Source organism: Mus musculus, chromosome 7 (assembly GCF_000001635.26).
Source record: "Mus musculus strain C57BL/6J chromosome 7, GRCm38.p6 C57BL/6J".
NCBI lineage: Eukaryota > Metazoa > Chordata > Mammalia > Rodentia > Muridae > Mus > Mus musculus.
In genome coordinates, this window is record NC_000073.6 from 81835318 (window position 1) to 81856264 (window position 20947).

General features: G+C 45.2%; 2 long non-coding RNA genes across 5 annotated transcripts; one reads left to right on the top strand and one right to left on the bottom strand.

Annotated features, from left to right (window-relative positions):
- The first annotated feature begins 218 nt into the window (after window positions 1–218).
- Window positions 219–13741, top strand: Gm32695. Of its 3 annotated transcripts, none has more exons than XR_882266.3 (3): window positions 219–386; window positions 11775–11897; window positions 13449–13741. It is a non-coding gene; the product is annotated as a predicted gene, 32695 (long non-coding RNA). The 3 variants fall into 3 exon arrangements; XR_001778193.2 differs by lacking the exon at window positions 13449–13741 and adding an exon at window positions 13290–13324; XR_882264.3 differs by having other exon boundaries at window positions 220–386; window positions 13452–13741.
- On the bottom strand, window positions 8118–20034 carry Gm51491. 2 transcript variants are annotated; one of them, XR_003946809.1, is made up of 3 exons: window positions 19121–20034; window positions 14005–16747; window positions 8118–11055 (listed from the first exon to the last, which is right to left on the bottom strand). It is a non-coding gene; the product is annotated as a predicted gene, 51491 (long non-coding RNA). The 2 variants fall into 2 exon arrangements; XR_003946810.1 differs by lacking the exon at window positions 19121–20034 and having other exon boundaries at window positions 14005–14191; window positions 14879–17105.
- Window positions 20035–20947: the final 913 nt, after the last annotated feature.

Consider the following 20947-nt stretch of genomic DNA (forward strand, 5'->3'; position numbering starts at 1 on the left):
TATAAAATAAAAATCAAATGTTCCTACAACTATAAAGTTGAGATAAAACGCAATAAAATGGAGTGTGGTCATTTGTAGACATTCTAGGTCAATATTTTCTAACTTAGTGACAGTATATTAGCCAACATTGTTCTGACCTCTTCTTATTTTATCATCTGTAAAATTACTATATACTTTTATTAGTCTGAAGCTTCTATTATAAAGAGGAACTTTTAAGAAAAAAATTATGCAAAGCTAAGTAGAAAACGGGGTTGAGCAGTCTTTGTTACACAAGTCTTTCAAACCTTCCAGCACACTGGAACGAGGAAGGATGAGGTCACCTCTGCAGGGCTTTGCTCCTGTAGTTTCCACTCTTCCGTATGATCAGAAAATGTCTTCCATGTGTGGTATGTACTCTTTATAAGTGGATATCAGCCTTAAAGTACGGGATAACCGCAGACACAAAGAAGTTAAGTAACAAGGAAAGCCCAATGGAGGAAACTTGAATCTCACTCAGAAGGGGAAATAAACATCACAAATGGAGAAAGGGAACTGGGTGGGAGAGGGGGTGGGGAGGGGGACTGGGATGGGGATCAGGTATAGGGATAACGGGATGGTGGTGGAAAGGGAGAAGAACAGAGCATGTTCTAAAATGATCAGAAGTTTATTACTGCTTTTCTAGTAAATGTCTTCAGCTTTTACAGTTGTTAGTGGAGACAATCACTTTTGTAGGGTGTTCTGAAATCCAGGGTAGATTGAGGCTTCTCTGTATGAGCTACATGGAGATTTATTTATTTCATGTATGTGAGTATACCATTGCTGTCATCAGACACAGCAGAAGGGGGCATGATACACCATTACAGATGGTTGTGAGCCACCATGTGGTTATGAAAGAACCTAGTGGGGAAACCCCCACTCAATTCCCTATTCGGCATGCACCCAAGAATCACGAACAGAACAGAACACCTCGATGTGAAAACACGAGGTAGTTTAATGGCGGAGCTCCGGATTGAAAAGTATCTCACGCAGGAGACAGTGGTTTTGACCACGAGGCTTGGAAGCTAGGGGTTTTTTATAGAAAAGGGGCTGGGGCTGGGGGAGGAATTGGCGCGGTTTCACATGATTGGTCCATTTAAACATCAGCAGACTGTTAACATTTAACTTAGGTCAGAAGGGCGGGAGATAGGGAGGTGCCGGGCCAGTCCCGCATGTCATTCTCTTTATCTTTATGGCTAAGCAGCCTCAGGATATCTTAACCGGGCCTGCACGGGCATGTCCTGGCCTGTTCTGCTATGTTCTCAGCCCCAGGTTTCAAAGCTCACAAACAACTCTTTGGGCTATTTGACATAAATTACATGAATCACAGGTCTCAAGTTTTATTTCCTTTCAGTTGCTGGGAATTGAACTCAGGATCTCTGGAAGAGCAGTCAGTGCTCTTAACTACTGAGCCCCTACAGCAGAGATTTATAATACAGACATGGGTTCTAGAAACAAGAATGCTGGTTAGTTTGTTCTGTGAGGTTTCACAAGAACAGTATGATTATCTACTTGAAACCAGTGAGTTCTTCACAGTAGGGAACTCCTGCTCCATCAACAGGAATGAGAACCAAGTTCCCATACATGTGGACTTGGATGGATTGGAAGAAATTCTCCACTGATTGGCTTTAAGTGCTACAAATTTTGACCTTGTTTTCTCCTAGTACTCACCTGCTCTAGATCTGACACCTAACTGCAGAAAAGCCCTGGCCCTGTGTCCTGTCACGCTGCTGCTTGATCCACACACACAGTAGACCATGGAGGAACATTGCTTACTAGCTTGCTAGATCTGTGGTTCTCAACCCTCCTCAGCATGTGGCACTTTAATACAGCAGCTCCTTATGCTGTAGTGACCCTAACCATGCAATTATTTCATTGCCACGCCATAACAGTAGCTTTATGAACTACACTGTTCATATAACTGTACTGTTATGAACCATAATGTAAACATCTGACGTGCAACATATATGTGATCTCTATGAAAGGGTCGGTCCACCCACGAAAGGGTCACAACGCACAGGTTGAGAATCCCTGTCCTACAGCATCTGAGAGAGAGTTGGGGGAGGGAAGAGAGGGGGGGAGAGAAGGAGAGAGAGGGAAGGAGAGAGAGGGAGAGAGAGAGAAAGAGAGAGAGAGAGACTGGGAGCCACAGACCACAGTTAAGTGCTCCTCCACTCACCTCCTTTTTATGCTCTGACTCAGGGAAATTGTCATGGAAGATTTTCTTTTTGATAAGCATCAGTCAACCAACTGTTGTGAAATACCTTATTCTTCAAAGTTTACAAAAGCATAGGCTTGTGTGTAGATGTTGCTGGGGTCCTCATGCCAGTGAACTCCCTGAGCTTTAGCTCCATGAGTTTGAAGACAGGGCTGCCCTGCAGAGGCTCTGTAATGGTTAACAGAAGTGAGATGTGGAAAGCCTGCAGGAGGGTCTGGTGCTCCACAAATCATAGTATACGTGGCTGGTTAAGTGGTAGTCTACCATACATACAGACAGACAAGATAACAGTTCATGTTAGTGGAGAAAGTATGGGATTCATTAGTAAAGATACTAGTGGAAAATTACTTAACTCATGTGAGTTAGTGCTACATCCACTCCAGTAGTGACAAGTGCGACAGGCCCCGAAAACCTGGGCACTGTCCCAAGGCAAAAAGTTCATGGAAACTTAGTCTCCTAGAATCGTGGCATCCTGTATAAAGAATGCTCCAATGTCCTTGCTTTAGTTGGTAAATGGATCTATGTGCTTTCCCTTAATATTGCTTTATTACAAGTGCTCCTAAGGATTGACATTTTGACATATAGCTAAGTTAGATTCTAGGCAGTCCTTGATCCGACCTTGGGCATGGATAGCTAAGTCACTGTCCTACACAGAAATTTACCATTACCTAGTTTGTGACCTAAAGAGGAACCAGAGTAGATACTTAGAACTATAGATAGCTGAGTTACACCCATACACAAGTATTTACAATGGCCTGGGGGGAAGGTGGACTATTCAATAGACTAGAGTAGGAACTATGGGAAGGGCACGAAGCCCTTGCCCCTGACTTCTAAGGTTAAGTGGACCTTAGGTGGAGCTGTTTTTTTTTTTTTTTTAAACTGACTTTTCACTTTTTTTTTTTTTTTTTTTTGGTTTTTCGAGACAGGGTTTCTCTGTATAGCCCTAGCTGTCCTGGAACTCACTTTGTAGACCAGGCTGGCCTCGAACTCAGAAATTTGCCTGCCTCTGCCTCCCAAGTGCTGGGATCAAAGGCGTGTGCCACCACGCCCGGCTGGTGGAGCTGTTTTTGATCCCAGTTGTTAACATTGAGTTTTACCCCAGTTGGTTTCTGCCAGGTCTTCCGTGTTTGCATTCCTCTGTTTTGTGTAAGAATCCAGTAACCTCTTTGTACCTTGCCGGTGTGTCACCCAACTTCCCTATTTTCTTCTGTATAAAAAGTTTGGTGCTCAATTTGACAAATTACATTCAGATCCACACTCCCTTGTGTCGAGTCTGTCTGTCAATTCCCACCGACTCCTTGCCCACCTGCACTAGAGACTCATTCCACGCAGACAAGGGACCAAGAGGGTCTGCAGCAAGTTAGAATATATTTCTCCCCTATATGCTTGAAATGGTAGTCTATATATTTTAAAATATGATATAAACCCATCTGTGTCAATAATTATATGTAATTTCTGCACTCAGGTGGTTGAGACAGGTGAGTTTGAGGCCAACCTGGGATATATAGTGAGTTCAAAGCAGGTCTAAGCCTAATACTGGGAACTTGCCTTAACAAAACAAAACCATAATGATAAAAAAAAAAAGGAAGAGCAAGGAAGAGCAACACCAAGAAGAGACTATAAAGGAACCAGGGTAAAATTCAAGTGGAAATGATTGCTTTTAGAGTAGGAAATGCCTTTATAAGCAGAAAATCAATAATCAATATCCATAAAATAAAAAATAAAAATGTATAATAAAATTAAAAGTAGGAAAAACAAAGTAATACTGAGTTTACATGACAGAATTTAGACAAAGTCATGGATTGTAATATATAAAGGACCTTTATAAATCAATAAGACAAACACCCATCGCCCTCTTTTGTTCTAGAACTCAAACCCAGGGCCTTGTACATATTAGGGAAACACTCTACCAATGAACTATATCCACAGCTCATTCTCACTTTCAGTGGATAAAACAATAAATGTACTGAAGTAATTCAGAAGTGTGTGTCCACAGATTAAAGCCAACACATATCCTGTTTAAGAAACTCTGTCTATGGTAATCTATCTTGAAGAAATAGAGCTGGGTGTAGATTTTAAGACAGCAAGGATAGAGAAGTGTTATGATGCTTTTCCAAATGGGCACTTGACTATTGCTCTGGGTTGCTCTCCGTTGCTGTGGTAAAACTGAAGGCATCTTGGGGGAAGAGGGTTTTTTTCATCTTACAGGTCCATCATTGAGGGAGGTCAGAGCAAGAGCTAGAGGCAGGAGCTTGAGGCAGGGACTACAGCAGAGACCATGGAGGAACCTTGCTTACTAGCTTGATTCCCTGGGCTTGAGTTCAGCCAGCTGCCTTATACGACCCAGTACAACTATGCTGAGTGGCACAGCCCACACTGGGAGGGTCCCTCCCACACCAACCATCTATTGAGAAAGTGCACCACAGACATGCACACGAGGCAGTCTGACCTCGGCAGTGCCTCAGTTCAGTATCCTTCTTCCCGTGACCCCTCAGGACAGTCAGCCATGTGATGGAGTGACAATTATCTGTTGGAACGAGGTTTATAGAAGTGAAAACGTGTCCACAACACATAATACTGATGAAAAAGAGCCCCCACACACAGCCAGGGACACAGCAACTGTTTTGTCCTCCGGGCTCAGAGTAATGCATTTTGTTTGAAATGCCTAAGACTTTATAAAAACATTTGCACCATATATACAGGAAAGCATATATCCACTGCTATTCTATCTTACAGAATGGTGAGGTTAAGGGTGCTTTCCCTCGCTTAATAACTAATTGAGAGAAAAACAGGAGGTTGATTTCTATAGGGAAAAACACTGGAAAGAGACTACACTAAAATCTTAAGGGAACTCCCAGGTAAGCTCCAACAGGGACACCAGGCATGACTGTCATAAGTCACCATTATTTCTTGGGTCTCTGAAATGCCAGGAGGCATTGAATCTGAAGAGATGCCATTTAACTCACTTCTGCACCCACTGCAGAGATAGGGGTGAAATTACAAAAGTGACTAGAACGAACCTCACTTGTCCCAGCTCCCAGGAAGCTTCTACCTTACCAAGAGGTGGAAGGCCTGCTCAGCTCAAAAGCAAACTCCTTTTTTTCTGTATTTCTTTAAGTACCATGGGCAGCAACAGCAATTTGCCATGCCCTAAACTAAACGAGGCTTTCCTCCAGAGCCCTTCTTTCCTTGCTTGTCAGTGCCTTCTGGAAGTCAGCCTAGGGAAGGTAACATATGCCACCATGCGTGCTGGTTTATAATTAGAGCAGATGTGAAGCCTCAGAAGAAAAAGACCTACTGACAGAAAGGCATTGAGGAAAACTCTAGAAAAGGCAGCTGGGGAAAGGCAGAGGAAAGGTTCTATTTTGGAAAATGAGATGATGCCAAAGAAGAAAAGAGCTTTAGAGAGCATAAAAGGCGGTGATTAGAGCCCTGCCATTGCTGTGTCCCAGGGAGTGCATGAAACAGTAGCCGCTGTTAGACTGCCTGCTCTCTAAAGGATGAGCACTGAGGGTATAAATAGAAGCTAAGGCGAAGGAGCCAAAGGCAGAAACACTCACGTGTGCCACAGAAACTGACAACCATGTGAAATCGCATCCTCTACTCCTTGAGACTTGTGCACTATGCTTACAACCTCAGTTTGAGCTCCAGGCAAGGGGCAGGTCAAAGAGAGAGAAGCCCAAACTGCAGCCTTGACAGCAGCTCCTAAGCCAGCCCTAGCCTCCCACAGGTCTCCCACAGACTTGGAGATCTTGAGTGTTGGGACTAAACGCACGCACCACTTCTGCCTGGTTTAGTGTTCTTCCTTTAAGATAGGAGATTTATCCGACCTCAGAAGGAAGGAGTAGGAATTTGGCCTCCTTATCAAGGTAATTTGGAGAAAGCTCAGTAGCCGAGGAGGAGACGTGGTGCTCACCAGCTCCTGAGCCTCTTAGCTCCCAGGTTTAGTTAAGAGCAACTAGATTTCCATAGTCCTGCTGGGTGGGGCAAAGTTGTCCTCCTTGCCTGGACCTTCCAGCTAGGGCCTGGTTGACAATGTGTCAGGGAAACTCATGGGGTCAGCAAAAGCCAAACTGAGGCTGAGCCAGCTGGCGAGGCTAGCCCTCAGGTTCTAGCCAAGAGAAGCAAAACTAGGCCACAGGTTAGAACGAATGCTAAGGTCAACTGTGGACACCAGAATGCCAGAGGCAGGACCAGTATGTCAGCCATCACCAGCCTGCACATAGGACAGATCCGGGACAAGGCCAAGCTAGCTGAGTATCTCACCAATATCCTGAGGTCACGTGGGTCCTTCCCCACAACATACAGCTGCTAACATACGGATAGGGTGGGGAAAAAGGTAGACTCCAGAGACTTTTTCTGGCTGAGGGAATGGGCTGTGTAGGGATTGGTTGTCTTCCTGCCTTGGATAAACTGTACTGAAGCAAGTTAGACACATTTCCCCAGCTCATGTAGTAGGTGGGACCTAGTAAGACCAATATGCTTTAAGATAAATAAGGAAGTCCCATTCCTCAGTGTCTGCGTGTGAGTATTGTGTGGGATATTTACCAACTCTCTTCTGTTTGTTTTTCCAACCTTTATGGTTACCATGAGAGTAGCTTACTTTGAATTTTTCTAGACTTCTGATGAGAATTTAAGGAGGAAACTCCAGGCGCCATTGCCCCCACACCACCCTTTATTTACTAGTAAAATATTTGAACATGTTCTCCTCCTCACTCCGCTTACCAGCCAATCATCTAGCCTATGTAGCAGCCACTTCTTTGGATTCGTGTCTCAGATACCGAGACAGAAGATGGAGACGACTTCATGCCTCTAGAACAGAGACTCACAGCATTTCAGCCACTCCCCCACACAGCCACATAGATGTCTGTCATACTCCAGCATCTAAATGCTGCTTCTGAGACTCAGGACAAGATGGCGGTCTTTCTCCATGCAGGGTCGTATGTTGAGATGTACACAGCTCCTGCCTCAGACCCAAGAGAGCTTAGTGGTTGTAAAGTGGCGTCTCATTTGTGGTTTTGGTTTTTATTTCCCTGATTATTCATGAGCTTACCCAATCATTAATCTCATGTGCTTATTGACCATTTTAAAATTGTGATTTTGAGTTGTAATTATTCACCACATGCTCTGGAATGCTGGGGCTTTATTGAATGCGTGGCTTACAAATACAGTCTCCATTCTGTTGCCTGTCTTCTTACTTTCTTGCTACTGTTGTTAGGACCTTAAAACTTTTTAGTTTTGATTAGATCCACTGGTCTAGTTTCTCATTTTCTCTTTTAAAAGATTTATTTATTATTTTATGTACATGAGGGTTTGCCTGCATGTATGTGTACCTGGTGTCCTCAGAGGCAGGCATGAGGGCCTAAATTCAGTTCCCAGAATTCATACAAAAACCTGCATGATTATAAGCCTAGCAGAGGAGAGGTAGAGACAGGCAGATCCTTGGGGCTTGGTGGCCAGCCAGCTTATCTGCTGGGCAGTTCCAGATCAATTAGAGACTGTAGTGGTTTGAATAGCAATGGCTCCTTTAAGCTCTTGGATTTGAATGCTTGGTCACCAGGAAGTGGCACTATTAGGAAGTGTGTCCCTGTTGGAATAGGTGTGGCCTGATTGGAGGAAGTAAGTTACTGGGGGTGGGTGGGCTTTGAGGTTTCAAATAAACAAACCAGGCCTAGAGTCTCTCTCTTCCTGCTGCCTGTGGATCAGGATGTAGGACTCTCAGCTACTTCTCCAACGCCATGTCTGCCTGTGTGCCACAGTGCTTCCTGCCATGCTGATAATGAACTAAACCTCTGAAAATGTAAGCAAGCTCCAATGAAATGCTTTCCTTTATAAGAGTTGCTGTGGTCATGATGTCTCTTCACAGCCATAGAATCTCGACTAAGACAGACTCTGTTTTTGTTTTTGTTTTTGTTTTAAAAACAATTATAGATGGCACTGGAGGAATCATGTTTGTCCTCTGAGCTCCACATGCAAGTGCACACATGTTCATATGCATCTGCACACATATGAATGTGCACACTCATACACACACACACAACAAAACTTATTTCTCCTTTATTAACCTTATTTCAAAGTATTCTTTTTGATGCTATTAGGAATGGAATTTTTTAAAAGTATATTTGAATGGTCCATTGATCATACAACAGATTTCCGGGTTTTGATCTTATATCTGCCAAACTGCCAAATCCAGCAATTAATTCTAATGGCTCTTGTGCATATATCCTTTGGTACTTTCTCTGTATAGAATCAGATAATCTGTGACTAGAAACAGTTTCATTTCAGACTTCCCACTTTAGATGTTTGTTCTCTTTCTTTTCTTTTATCCTGACTGCTCTGTCTTGGAGTCCTAGAGCAGTGCTGACCAGGGGAGGTGAGAATGAGCCTATTGTGTTCCTGATCCCGAGAGCGGCTTTGGAGGATCTGAAAGGGGAGCCTGGTACCTACATAGCCTTGGCCACTGAGTAGTTCTCCCTGTAGGGAAGGACATCCTCTCAGTGCACAGCCTTAAGAGGGATGTGCGTGCGTGGGATAGTGAGAGAGAAAGAGGACACTCTGCCAGACAGACAGATCAACCACAGACATCGCAGGCAGACCACCCTCCCTTCTAATGGCCGCATCGTCACAGCAATGTCTTTCCCCATTGAGTATAAAGCTAACTATGGTTTGCTCGCTGCTGCTCTTTCCATGTTGAGGGTAGTAACCTTTTTGCTTATTCCTAGTTAGCTGAGGATTTTTCATCATAAAAACCATTATATTTTCTAAGATCCTGAGACCAAAAGTGTTAAGCTTCTTGAGCACAGTGTAAGAGCTGCTGGCATAGGGTAGGGACAGATGAGAGAAAGGATTCTGAACTCAATTCGCCTGGTTTTGAATTGCATCGGGGCCACAATTTATGACGTGACCGGTTTACCTCACCTTCCCACCCCCCATTTTCCTTGCTACAAAATGCGAGAAATTACTCAAAAATGAGTCAGTTTGAATACTAACTGCTGATTTCTTTTTGTTTGGCTTCTTGTTTGTTTGTTTTATAGATTCTTCCTATGTATCCTAGGCTAGCTTTGAACCCTTGACCCTCTGTCTTCACATCCTCAGCATCACAAGCCAGGGCCACAAGGCTTAGGTTCTCACTGCTCATTTCTGTGCTACGTATTTCCTAAGGCCCACTCTACACGAACTTACTTTGACTTTAATTTCGTTTCCCTTACAGTGTCTCGTTTCTTCAACTTCCCAGGTTTGCATTTGCTCTCATCACGGCCACCTTGCCACTTTTAATCTCCTGTCACCGTTCAGTTGCACTATTATTGTTAGATGTCTCAGGATTTTTGTGATAATAAAAGTAACCTTAGGGCTTACGGCATGGAGGAGCTGGGCCATGTGTTCTGAGCACAGTTGCTGTGATTCTGCTGCGGGATTTAAATATGACCTTCCACGAAAAACACGTCCCGGCCAGAAGTGAAATACAAAGCAGCAGGTTGGGTTTCAGAGTCCACTTCTCCTGCATTTGCTGCCTCTCGGGTTACAGGGAAATAAATATAGATGCTGATTATGTGAGCACGTCTTGTTAGCTCTGCCCATCTCTACTTACTCCCTAGCCCTTGGGAAGTAGACGGCCGAAGTGTAAGAAGTTGCTTGACCCTTGCCTGCCAGCTGCAGAAATCCGCTTTCTTTTCAAGACTAATTTTCCTGTCTTTGCACTTGAATTCATCCCACCATCCAGAACTACTCTGTGCATGCTCCTTCTGGTGACATTGACTAGGCATTAACATGCCTATCCCATAGTTCTTTCTTCCAGATATCTATAAGTATATGGCCATTGCCCATCATGGGAAGTTTCCTCAACCCTGCCTCAGCTTCCTTTCATGTTTCCTCTTCCTTCCTGTCTAAGCATCTTCATCTCCTCCCATGCCTCATGCGCCCCAAGCTGGCATTGTCTGGCTCTGCCATCCACCCCTGTGTGTAGCTCTAGGGCTGCTGGCTGGTGATCTAACTGTCAAGGCCTCTGAGTCTTTTCCGTTCTGTGTTGACCTCCTTGGGCATGAAGTTTGACCTTGTGGTCTGCAACTGCCTTTGCCTGGGCTTTGTAGCACGTGTTTTATAGTTTTTCACAGCATCTTGAATGCTGGTTATTGGTGTATTCACTTATGGCTTGCTTGGCCTACTTTCTTAAACCATGCAGAACAAACTAATCAGAGGTGGCATCACCCACAGAGAGCTGAATCCTCTCACACCAATTAGTAATAAAACCCCCCGCCAGACAGACTTGCCTATAGGCAATCTGATGGAGGGAGGCATTTTCTCAATGGAGGTTCCTCTTCCCAGATATGTCTAGGTTTGTGTCAAATTGACAAAAGTCAACTGGCGCACACCATAAGGATGGCTCAGTAAGCAAAGGTACTTTCCCTTCAGCCTGAGGACATGAATTTGATCCCCAGAATCCACATGTTAGAAGAAGAGAGCTAACTCTGAAGTTGCCCTCGGACCTATGCCTTCATGCAAGAGACACATCACGCACACGCACATACAACAAATACATGTAAACAGATTTAAGTTCAGCCAAAATTCTAGCTATGAAGTGGGAAGGCAGTCAGGCTATCAGCTTCGCCTGTGGTCTCAATAGCCACAACAGAACTGTACAGCACGCTAGCCATTGTGTTTACAGACGGAGTCACTTGATGACACTCCTGTCCCTTGATCTGGCACCACGGTCCAGTCAGCCACAAGCCGGTGGTAGGAAGCCTCCAAGCACTGGTGCTCTGCTGTTCTGTTTAGTGTAGATGAACTCCCACAAGGGTTTAAATCTCCAAGCTCTGTTTGCTCACCTGTCAAAGGGATGTGATAACATTGTTATTTATTTACCTGAGATAACAAAAGGATTCATTGTTTACACTCACAACTCCCGGGCGTCTTACTCAACACTGGCTTTTACTACTGATTAAAAAGATGCAGATGGCTTTGAGTCTAAGGCCAGCTGAGAGGTATCTGGGACCAGCAATGAAGGGCTGGCCTCTCCAACAGTAGGATGTACAGCAGCCCATAAGGAACATACTGGAACATGCAGGACACCACTTACACCAAGGAGTTAGGAAACACCCTTATTTTGCAGTGCAGTAGTTAAGACACTGTCACTAAAGCTTTCCGCTGTGCTTGGACCCTTACATGCATACATCCCAGACAGGACAGTGCAGATAAACCTAGCCGGATCCTGCTAAGTGTGTTGCATGGATAAGATCTTTTAAAAATCTTTTTAACCCTGGCACGATGGTGCATGCCCTTAACCCCACCCTCACGTGGGAGGCAGAGGCCAGCCTGCCTCTGTGAGTTTAAGGCCAACCTGGTTTACAGAGCGAGTTGAGGACAGCCAGGGTTATACACAGAAACTCTGTCTCAAACAACGACAACAAATCTTTCTATTGTTAAGTGCCACCAAGAAGTATTTAGGAGGCCTTCTGCTTTTCTTTCCTTCTTTTCTTTCTACATATCTTCCTCTTCGCCCGTGATATTCCAAAGCACAGACAACCACTTTCTATTTCTTTTCTAGATTATAGCATCTGGTCTCACTCAGTGACATCACATGCCCTTGAGGGACTGACTCTGTTTTCAGAGGAGTAACCACGGCTGGTGTTGTCTCCCTCCCTGCTGGTGACGCTGAACCAATCAAACTGTGAGTTCCAGCCAATGAGAAGGTGTGTGTGTGTGTGGCCTAGTTAAATTAAAAAGCCCCAGAGGAACCAGGAGTGTATTCCAAGCTTCGAGGTGAAAATCCAGCATGCCGAGGGGAGGATTAGGAAGGCACAGAGGCCATGTCTTCAGTGACATCCCGAGCCACTCACACTGAAGGAGGACCCTTATTTCTCGAGGATTTCTCATATCAGATTGTCAAGGCGCTTCTCCTAAGCTAGGTGAGGGATGCACGCAGAGTCTCAGAACCCCTGCGTTCCCAAGGAAAGCAGAGCCTTGGGGAGGTGTCTGAGAATCCAACACTGAGGACAGCTCCAAGGCAAATTCACAGGCTCCTGTGATTCCAGCAGTGGGAAGACTGAGATAGGAGAATGAGTTCCAGGTTAGCCCAGGCTACGTAATGGAAACCTGGATGGAGAGGATGAGCAGAGAAACCATCCAATAGATCTTTATCTTACAACTACTTTCTGATAGTCTTTCCCGTCTTTCCCAGTTTATAACGCTCAATTGTTTTATTTGGGAAGCAACAAGCATAAGGAAGGAGGAACCTGACTCCAGGTTTTAGAGAAAAACCATAAACCATAATGGGATTCAGTCCAGTCCAGTTCAGAATGTCTTTCTCCTTGGCTCCTTTTCCCCTAGCCACCTGTCATCCCTAAATCCTCCGGCCCTCTTTACTCTCAGTCAATTAAGCACCAGACTCTAGGCTCCAGCTCCTAATTAACAGGTCCTTTCCGCTTTCAGCGGCTCAGCACTGGCCCCTTAGTTTCCTGCTGAGATGAGTGTACTCTCCCCTCCTAGCTGCCTGTTTCCTCCTGCTCACCTGATCCCTGCACACCACCAGCCCCAGCTACTGAAACAGCCTAGCTGAGTGTGACAACTCTTATTAGACTTTCCACTAGTCCCCTTGTCCCAAGCATTTCCTCCGTTGGGCCATTCCATATGCTTTTTGAAAGGTCCCCTCCACTCTGCTCCTTCTGAGGTCACATTTGCTGACTTGCCTGTACCCTGAGGCTCAGGACGGGTTATTTCTTGGTGGTGGTTTGGATAAGAACGGCCCCCATAGGCTTGTATATTTGAGTGCGGGGGTCATCAGGGAGTGGCACTACTTGAGAGGGATTAGAAGGTGTGGTCTTGTGTGTCACTGGGGGCTTTGTAATCTCAAAAACACAAGCTGGGTCTCGTCTCTCTTCCTGCTGCCTGTGGATCTAGATGTAGGACTCTCAGCTATGTCTCTAATACCGTGTCTGCCTGTACGCTGCCATAGTAATGGATTAAACCTCTGAACCTGTAAGCAAGCCCCACTTAAATGCTTTCTTGTATTGTTGTTGTTGTTTATTTGTTTGTCTTATTGAGACAGCGTTTCTCTGTGTAGCCCTGGCTGTCCTGAAATTTGCTGTGGAGATCAGGCCTTGAACTCAGATCCTCCTGCTTCTGCCGTCCAAGGTATGTGGGATTAAAGGCATGTGCCACCACAGCCCGGCTAAATGCTTTTTTTTGTAAGGGCTGCCTTGATCACGGTGTCTTTCCACAGCAGTAGAGAGCAGTGCCTGAGATACCTCTGAATGCAGCATCTTGACATCTGAGAAAACAACAGATCCAGAACACCATCATTGTGCCCGTGAACCAGGTCGCAAAGTGTTCATTCTAGAAGTGACCATGTGGACAGGGATCTCCTTATCCCCGAAGACCCAGAGACGCCAAGCAAAACCTGAACAAACTGCTCTGGCGCCATCCTCATCTGTGATGGCTGCCCTTGTTCAGCTTTATTTTCCCGTGATAGACACTTCTCATCAAATAGCACATAAATAAACACAGGCTTCCGGGGTCCTTCAAGTCTTCATTTCTGAAGGCTGTGGTATTGCAGAAAAGTTATAAGTCCCCTTATATGATTTTCTCTTGATCATTTGTCTTTTGCTTTAGGTGTCTCAGCCATGAACCTAGCGGCAGGTCAGAAAGATATCACGCCCGTCATACTTCCCTTGCTGTGGGGCCCACGCTCTCGTTATTAAGTTTTCCCATCCCAACTGTGATTGTGATGAGTGATATGTCTAACTCCCTTGTAGACTGTAAATGAGTTGGTAACTTACCCATAATGCCTGGTACAGGAAGTGTCCAGTCAATGCAGAAAAGTCCTTTGGGGACATTGCGTTAAATCTGACAACTAGGGTAGAGTTCACTCAGCTCTCCAGCACTGAGTGGGGTAGTTTGCTCATCTCCGGCTGTGTTCTCTTTCTCACTTCTCCTTTCTACTTCCTGACTATAGGCCAGGCTGACCTACACGAGGATCAAGGATATGGTGAACTCCTGAAGGAAGAACATATGTGACAGACAGCTAATACCCAACACCCAGAATTCATATTGTCTGATTTTTTTGTTATTCAAGATCCCGCCATGGGGTGTGTGAAACAGCTTTCGTCACAGACAGGGTGCCCGAGACCATGAATCTACTGGGAAGGAAGATCTACTTAATGTTAAGGTTCACAGGTTTCTGTCCCTCATCTCTGGGTTCCGTTGCTTGTGGGTCTGAGGCAGACCATCAGGAGCACACGGGGAAGGGAAGTGGCTCCCCCTGTGGTTAACTAGAGGCCCTGAGAGAAACCAGAGGGTCCAAGCAAAATATGACCCTAAAGATGCACGTAGGTAACTCCGTTCTCCAGCCAGGCCCCACCCCAATAACCCTTTCAGTATGAAGTCATCTGTGGAGTAGCTCATTGGTTAAGTGGCCCTCATGGCACTTCCCACAGCACCTGCAGTTGGGGACCCAGCTTTGAACACATCAGGATCTAGAGGGACACGGGATGTGACATGATACTTCAATCTTTACATACAGTCTGTGAAAAAGTAGCAAAAGCCATCAACTCTTCAAAATCCTTGCTACCAAGCTGGTCAATGATAGAAGTGGTATCCACTGGGCTATTCCACAGCCCACCTCCACCACTGATCCTTTGATAGTCAACCTACCCATTTGGAAGCATTTGCCGTGCCTCTATCTTTGTTACCCGGCTGTTTGTTGATTTCACAGTTAAAGTCTTATTTTTGTAGGTAAGCCATTCTCGGCCACCACTTTAATCAACATCATGAAGTTCTGCAGTTCAGCCATCCAGGAAAGGCTGTCTGTGAGGGGGAGGGCCACTGCCTCTGTGGGGAGCGTGGGGAACAGACGCAGTGTGAGCAGAGCCAGAGGACATTTATAAATGTGAAAAGTCATGTCATTACATTGTGCTGCTCTAAGCAGATTCTCTGAGTGTCCCTTAAGTTCTGGCTTCCTTCAATCCTTGGAATTTCAGTTTCTTGTTTCCATGTTGTCTTCTTTCTTGGACCGCCTTTGATTTTTACTGAACAGTATTGTTGATTCATTTTCCTACCTAGGGAGTATGGATAGTAAATATCCTGGGTTATAGCATGTTTGGAAATGTACTCTTTAGCACTTGACAGTAGCTGTTTTGGCAGAGTTCATTATTCTGGGACCAATGTCCTCTAACTTGCTGACTCTGTTTGCTAGGACCTAAAGCTCTCTGTGTTCGGTGATAGCTCTGCTTTCCATTCTCTTGAAGGAAACACCAAAGTTTTCATGATTTTCTTCTTATAACTGGAGTTATAAGACATTGCTCTCTGCACCCAGGTTTAATTTAATTCAATAAATCTTTGTTGGCATTTTTTGAGTCTAGGCACAAAAAGATGTTTGTTAGTGAATAAGTCAGGCAGCAGTTCCTGTTTTCCTGGAGCTGGCAGAATCGTAGGGGGAGACAGGGCATAGCCGATATGTGTAATGCATAAGAAAAGTGTGCAGCATGCTAGTGATGGACAGGCCTGTGGAGAATAGAAGCGAGCAGACCAGGTTGAGGGACACGGGGAGTTTATTTTTTCCTAATCCTATCCAGTGAGGTTTTTCAGTCTTAAGGACTCACGGACTTAATTAAGTAAGTGTTCACTCAGGCGTGGTAGTACACGTCTATAGTCTCAGACTGGGAAGGGATGTGGGAGGATGTCTGGTCTTTTCCTAATCACACAGTTGATGGAGCTCTAGTTTTCTCTCCCTTTAATACTTCTGGCCCTTTGTTTTTCTTACATCCTGAAATTCCTGGGCCAACTGCTTTGTTGTTGTTTTTTTGTCCCTTTCCCACCTCTTCCTGCTTTTAAGATGCCTCAGATCCCTGCAGATGGTAACTAGTTTTGGACTACACTCTTCTTTAAGTTGCCCGTTTCCTCCACGGTCAGCCTCCTGGTTGGTTCTTTTTGGACCTGTCTTCTGTGCTGTTGGTTTTCCTGACGTATTTGGAAATCCTTGGGTTTTGCTTATATTTATGAATAGAGGACTGTGGTGGTCAATATGCACACTTTTGTGTCTTTGCAGGTGTGTGGGTTGCTGGGCAGGCCTTCTTTAGCTGACAGGTCAGCAGAGAGTTTTGTGTAAGCAGGCAGGATCTAAAAGAATGTTACCGAGAAGTAGTAGTAGGCTTAGCGTTGCGCATAGAACCAAGCAGGCCTTGTTCTAAGGGATAGGACACTTCAGCACTTTAGGCTGGGGTCCCTACACCCTCCTCTAAGCACTCCCTTGGCAGATCACCTATATTCTTACAGATCCTGATTGGGAAACAGGAAGCCATTACTTCAGGCCATTTCCTAGTCTTGTAGGGAAGAGGACAGGCATGCCAAGCCCTGCTCCTGTGGCCTCTGACCCTGGTCTTCTTGTCTTCTCCCACAGGAAGCCTTGGATAGGTCAGGATTAGGTTCCTCTGGTCTCTCCTGTCGCTATCTCCTCATCACTGCCCACTGCGGCACAACAAAGCACCCACAATTCCGTGCTTTAGGACATCAAAGCTTTGCAATCTGTAAAGATTAAGAAAATTTGCCTTCAGGTGGTGTCAGTGTTGGGTTGGCTAGAAGGTTAAAAATACTGCCTACTTGCTGGGACTGTCTATGGCCGTCAGCAAGGCCTTTTCTCGTGGCTACTAGGACTTCCTTCCTCATGTCATAGCTGGGTTCTAAGAGAGTGGACTCCAGAAGCGAGACCCACTAACAGACCTCAGCTTACCTGTGCTAGTGTCTCATTGGGAGGAATAGGCTACGCTGCCAAGCCTAATGTCCAGTGGCGTGGCTCACTGTCCCCACCCCTGTGACAGCCATCATAGTCTTCTGCCTATCCCTCAGACTTCATGGCCTATCAATCTTATTGGATTTTTTTTTCTTTTTTCTTTTTTTTTTTTTAAAGATTTATTTATTTATTATATGTAAGTACACTGTAGCTGTCTTCAGACACTCCAGAAGAGGGAGTCAGATCTCGTTACAGATGGTTGTGAGCCACCATGTGGTCGCTGGGATTTGAACTCTGGACCTTCGGAAGAGCAGTTGGGTGCTCTAACCCACTGAGCCATCTCACCAGCCCTCTTTTTTCTTTTTAAGTAGGTTAGTTTTTAAGCCCTTCTCCAGTCAGTTCTTCCTAATGCAAAACTTGGTGATGTCTTCTTGTCCTGCCTCAGGAACAGCCTGAACACTACTGACATGTTGGGGTTTGATGGGTTGTAGCCCGATTCACCTTATTTATTCAGAGTGTCAAATCATCTATTTTCCATGCTTACTTAAAAGCATGGAACATAAGCCAGGCGTGGTGGCGCACGCCTTTAATCCCAGCACTTGGGAGGCAAAGGCAGGCAGATTTCTGTATTTCTGAGTTCGAGGCCAGCCTGGTCTACAAAGTGAGTTCCAGGACAGCCAGGGCTATACAGAGAAACTCTGTCTTGAAAAACCAAAAAAAAAAGCATGGAACATTTTTTTCTGCCACAACTTCAATCTCCCTATCACTTCTTTCGTAGTAAAATGCCCTTCCTCTGTCTCTCCCTCCTCTTCCTCCTCTCTCTCCGTTTCGTACTTGGAGACAGGGCCTCCAGAGGTTGGTCTCTAATTCACTATGTAACTAAGTCTAACTGTGAATTCTCATCTTGTTTTTATTTTCTAAGTTGTGTTATTACAGAAATATGCCATCAAACTTGGCCTTAAAACTTTCTTTGTAATCCCAGCACTTGGGAGGCAGAGGCAGGCAGATTTCTGAGTTCGAGGCCAGCCTAGTCTACAGAGTGAGTTCCAGGACAGCCAGGGCTACACAGAGAAACCCTGTCTCGAAAAACCAAAAACCAAAACAAAACAAAACAAAAAACAAAAAAACAAACAAAAAACAAAAAGCAACAACAACAACAAAAAAAAACCCAAAACCAACCAAACAAAAAACTTTCTTTGAAGCCGGGCGTGGTGGCACACATCTTTAATCCCAGCACTTGGGAGGCAAAGGCAGGCGAATTTCTGAGTTCAAGGCCAGCCTGGTCTACAGAGTGAGTTCCAGGACAGCCAGGGCTATACAGAGAAACCTGTCTCGAAAAGCAAAAACAAAAACAAACAAACAAACAAACAAACAAAAAAACTTTCTTTGAGAGTGCGCGCACTTGTGTGTGCATGTGTGTGTATGTGTTTTTGTGTGTGTTCTTATTGAGACCAGAAGTCACCTTGGGTATCATTTTTTAGGAAACCCCTTCCCCACCTTGTTATTTTTGAGATAGGGTCAGGGTCTCTTACTGGCCTGGACTTTGCTGATTAGGCTAGATTGGTTGGTGTGGTGGTTTGAGCAAGAATGGCCGCATAGGCTCTTGTATTTGAATGCTTGGCCAACAGGGAGTGGCACTATTTAAGAGGGAGGAGGTGTAACCTTGTTGGAGGGAGTGTGTCACTTGGGGTATGCTCAGAGATCTCAAAAGCCCAGGCCAGGCCTCCCTTTTCCTGGAGTTCTACCCTCAACTGCTCCTCAAGCACCGTGTCTGCCTGCATGCCTCCATGTTTCCTGCCTCCATGTTCCCTGCCTCCATGTTCCCTGCCTCCATGTTCCCTGCCTCCATGTTTCCCTGCCTCCATGTTCCCTGCCTCCATGTTTCCCACCATGATGTTAATGGACTTAAGCTCTGAAACTGTAACAAGCGCCAGTTAGATGCTTTCTTTTAAAGAAAGATGCTTTTTTCATAACAGTTGCCATGGTCATGTCTCCTCACATAGCACTAGAACAGCGACTAAGACAGCAGGGCAGTGAGCCCCAGGAACCTACCTGTTTCTCCACATTGAAATTACAAGTGCACATCGCCGTGCTAGGCTTCCGCCATTATGGAAATTAAATTCACTTCTCCAGGCTTGCATGGCAAACGCTGTGCAAAGGAAACTTACCAGCATGCTCTGTTGGGGAGGTGACACCTGGAGCAGGAGAGTGCCCTGGTCAGGTAGGTGGCGGTGTCTCTCCTGTACTTAACTGCTAGAAAAGTATCTTCCAACATCACTGTCCCCAGATTTTATAAAATCTCCCTCTGAACCGATTCCAAGTGCCCAGAGAGTTCTTATCTCCATGAAATTGCTTTGACCACTCAAGTATACTGAGTGACACTTGGCAAAATGCCACTCACCTGCCTGAGGATGTACTGAACACCAGCTGTCTGGAACATGAGCCCACATTTACTGTAGGAATGTTCCCTTAAGACTGAGGGAAGCATTCTTCTGAGCAACTGCTCTGTTTTTATCTTATGGGCACAGTGAATGCTACAACTGATTGTGTTTCTTTTTTTGCTCTGGTTGCTAGGAAACCCAGGGCAAAACTGCAGACCTCCACTAGCGACTGCTTAGGACCTTTGCAACCCTTTTACAGTCTGCTTTCATTTTCTTCTCTTACTGCTCTTTTCTACATTACTTCTGTACATGGCACCCCCACTTGCTTCCCCCTCTGCGGTCAGTATTGAACATGTTCTATGCTTGGTGCCGTTAGGGGCTGGACGCACAGCGACTTCACTTCCCTCAAGATCCTTGTTTATAATGAGTCCACTCATAGTAACTGTAGAGTTAAGCAGTCATAGGCACTGCGAGATTCTTCCTGTAGGGAGGGAAGTGGTGGGTTATTCCTTCCTGGCTTCTGTCATCACACAGCGTCCTTATGATGTACCCTATGAGTCACACTGTCCTTACTGTGATCACTTTCAAGTCATTTGTTTTGCCACAGTGTATCCCACAGAACACCCTGAGTGTCTCAAGCACACTCATCTAGAGCACGTTAGCTCTGTAAGAACACCTACTCAGCTGCCTCCTCCTCCTCCTCCTCCTCCTCCTCCTCTTCTTCTTCTTCTTCTTCTTCTTCTTCTTCTTCTTCTTCTTCTTCTTCTTCTTCTTCTTCTTCTTCTTCTTCTTCTTCTTGACACTTGGAATCAGTCTGGTGTTTGGTTGTAGCTATAGTTTTAGCATTCACAGCTTATAGGATTGGTACTTCTTTTTTTCTTTTGTTTTTTTGAGACAGGGTTTCTCTGTGTAGCCCTGGCTGTCCTGGAACTCACTCTGTAGACCAGGCTGGCCTCGAACTCAAAATTGGCCTGCCTTTGCCTCCCTCTTCTGGCATGTAAAAGTTTTAAGGCATGCAGATAATGAAATTGTTTTTTGTCTTATACATATTTTTTAATTTGCTTTTAAAGAAGTACCAATACAGCCAGGTGTGGTGGTACATGCCTTTAATCCCAGTACTTGGGAGGCAGAGGCAGGTGCATCTGAGTTACAGATGGTTGTGAGTCGCCACATGGGTGCTAGAAAGCAGACCTGGGTCCTATGGAAGAAGAGCAGCCAGGTTTGTTAACTCCTGAGCCATCTCTCCAGACCCCTGAATGTCCTTTTAAAAGCAGAATTTGTCCCTCTCTCAAACTTAAATTACTAAGTTGAGTGAGGCTCTGGGTCACCCAGACAAACTTGAGGTGTGTGCACAGTTTCCTAAGGTGCCATTTCCAGTGTTCTGGTGCTGTCTGGCTGTGGCATGCTGAGCAACTGAAGGAGACCTGAATTTGTCATTCCTTCTTCTTTACCCTTTGGCTATTAGTAAGTCAGCTAACTTCTCAGCTTCTTCATCCACAAATAAATCTATATTCTTTAGGACTTTCTACAGGAGATAGCATTGTGCGGCTGTGGAGTCGTGGGACCCGTAGCAACAGGCCTGGAGGAAGAGTGGGGTCCAGGCATGTCCAAACC